This window comes from Mixophyes fleayi, chromosome 1, assembly GCF_038048845.1.
Source record: "Mixophyes fleayi isolate aMixFle1 chromosome 1, aMixFle1.hap1, whole genome shotgun sequence".
Classification (NCBI taxonomy): Eukaryota; Metazoa; Chordata; class Amphibia; order Anura; family Limnodynastidae; genus Mixophyes; species Mixophyes fleayi.
Window position 1 is genome coordinate 199,615,454 of NC_134402.1, and position 3,138 is coordinate 199,618,591.

General features: G+C 39.9%; 1 pseudogene; it reads left to right on the forward strand.

Annotated features, from left to right (window-relative positions):
• The first annotated feature begins 229 nt into the window (after positions 1 to 229).
• Positions 230 to 390, forward strand: LOC142137192 (U2 spliceosomal RNA; annotated as a pseudogene).
• Positions 391 to 3,138: the final 2,748 nt, after the last annotated feature.

Consider the following 3,138-nt stretch of genomic DNA (forward strand, 5'->3'; position numbering starts at 1 on the left):
GAAAGTTACACATATATTAAGAATAGTGCAACTCAAAATAAAACCGTAACTGTGTTTTTTTTATTGCACACATTTTAAGCGTGCATTTTGGACACAAATGAGTACAACTCTGTATGGGGCCCACATTTATAATTCCTCTTTTTTGTCAACTCGATACGGAAAGTATCTCCATCCTCTACTCTCTCCATTTGGTTTAACCTTATCTATTGACATGACATTGCATTTACCCATCTCTTCTCGGCTTTTTGGTTAAGATCAAGTGTAGTATCTGTTCTTATGAGGGCATGCTACCATGGTCCTCTGGCCGGGAGTAGTGTTGAAAGCACGGGACAAGAGCCTGGCACCCCACCACTGCCTCCGGAGTGGCGAGGTGGGAGTGTCAGAAAGTCACTGTTGCACTAGCACTTGATTTTTAAGGCAGTTTTTCACTTCTTACCACTTTCATTTACGCAATCACCTCCTTATGCCCTTGCTTTCTGGCTGGGCTGGCTGCTTTCTGCCCTTTGCCTGGCCATTAAGCCGGGGCCATACCCACATGATATTATTCATTTAACACCTTGTTTGTAGCTTTCACTTTTGAGTTTTTTTCCACTATGATATAGAGGATGTGGTATGCCCTCATGGGCTCTGCAATTCCCCAAAGATCTAGGTGGGGTGGTATAGCCCTGAGGTTCCCACCCTCTTGAAAACAGTGACGGATGCAAAGGGGAGGCGATTAAGGCAATTGCCCCCTCCTTTCCAGCAGTACACTACATAGGTTTGCATGGCGGCCGAGAAGTCCAATCAAAGCGAAGCAGGGGTGTGACTATGGTAAATTGCCCCTTTCCCCTACAAAAAAGGGATTGGGCAAGTTTACAAACTTCCTCAATGGATCCCTGGGTAAAGGAACCCCCCTAGCCTTGCATTGAAGGGGTGTCTGAAGACTCCTTGCCTCCTTATGAACCTTTTGGTCTCGAGATTCAGGGATAGAGGGCTCTTTCCTCTTTTGAAGTTGACGCACCCTTGGGCATTATTTGGTTTTTGCACCTTTTTTGAACTTAATAGTATAAAAGCACTGATCCTGGGCTTTCAATTAAAAAATAATACTAATAATTGGCTGCACTCTCGTGAATATTGCTTTAATTCATCAAATGGCTGCCTCAACTTCATTTTTGAAAACACACGTTAAATCCATGACCATAACTTTCACCACCAGTGCTACATTTAATGTAAACTCATTATATGAGTGATTTATTTCAGAATACTGCATATAAATTGGATAGTTATGAAATACATAGTTAAAATTGTGGATGGCCATCTACCACGTCAAGGTTACTTCATTCAGATGGATACCTACACTAACAATTTTTATCTCATTTAGGGGCACATTTATCAATGTTCTCAAAAAGTGAAAAATAGTTTTCAATCCTTATCGCATTGACAAGGATTGAACGATTTCTGAAATTTATGAAGAACGCAACACAGAAACAGCAGTTCCAATAAACTGTGATAAAAAAAATACTTACCATTGCCTCTTCGTAATGCACTGTCTCCGGATCTCCTCCTTGTCTTCTTCGTTTCTCTTCTTACTGCAACTTCGCATGTGCAGATCGAAGATGTGAAGGAACTCCTATATCACCACTGATGATGTAGTCGTGGTGGGCGGCGCTTGAGCTAGCATTCCACTGCTGTTTACGCGCCGAACTTATGCACAGATTAAGATATGAACTGGCTGAAAGCCAGAGCATTTCAACCAAAGAGATTGTCTCTCATATATGGCTCCACAGTAAGTTAGGTTCAAACAAAGGAAAGACATGTTCTCACAGGACAGGAAGTTAAAGCTAAGAAACAGAGCAGTGAGTCATCATTGCTGTTGTCCAGTTGTGGGAGGTGAACAACCCCCACCTGAAGCAATGCATTGTGGGTAAAGCTTTATAAGCTTTAACTGTCTGTAAACGGCCTCTTTTGACCACACCACATGCACACTTGGAAATTGGGGACTTCTCTTCCACCTGGAGTCTACAGGACACACACACTCCACAGTAAGCTTATACTTATCTGTCTGCAACTTTTATCTTCTTATATCTGTGTGTATATCTTCTTATTATATGTCCATCTATTTCTATTAACCTTCCTCTGAATCTTTATTTGTTTTATATCTATTTTCTTTAACTTTCTTTTGAATCTTTATCAGTTTATTTTCTTATATGTATTCTTCCTGCAACTTAAAGTTTTTTTGAATCTTCAAATAACCTTTCCACACATGCTTTACAAAGGCTAGCTTCTCAGGAATGATTGCTATCTACACTACAATGGACTCTATCTCCCATCCCCCTTTCTCTCTCTATGCCAATGGTCAGGGTACAGGGGTAAACTACCCCAAATGGGGTAAAAATGAAATTCCTGGGGGTAATGCTGCCGATTCACATGATGTCAGTTGGATTGTAGATCCCTGTAAGTGTGAAATTGCTGTTGTACCAGAAGAGTCTTAAGGGTTGGCAGAGGCACTTCTTGAGCTTCGGTGCAATAATGAAGCACGTATTCCATTTGAAAACAAAGCAGATCTGTCATATTTTTGGATTTCAACAGCTGCAAAGGCATTCAAAATTGCACATGAGGCGGTAGTCAAAAAGAAAAAGTTGCTGACTTTTGCAACAACCTACCTTTGCGAACAAGGATTTTACACTTTAACGAACATAAAAACAAAGCAGAGAAATCGATTGGACACTGAAGACTATATCCAAATTGCTCTGACATCAAAATGCCCCAATATTTGTGCTCTCGTATCAAAAATGAAGCAACATCATTTCTCCAAAAACCTGAAGTTTTGAAGTTGAAGCTTTCAAAGAAATTTTGAATAGATTTAATAAAATTTGGAATTCCAATAATTAATACTATATGATTTCCTTCCTATCAAATCAAGGGGGTAACGTCGGCGTATCTAAATATATTTGGAGGTAAAAGGTAAAAAAGTTCCCTGACCTCTGCTCTATGCTATCCTTTCTGACCACATGTTACACACATGCACTATGTATCTCATATCTTTCTCTCTCTCTCTCTCTCTCTCTCTCATTTAATCTTTCTTTATCTACCACTTAAACATATACTATTTACACACACACAAACATGAGCTTGCTTAAAACACATACTCTTCATAAA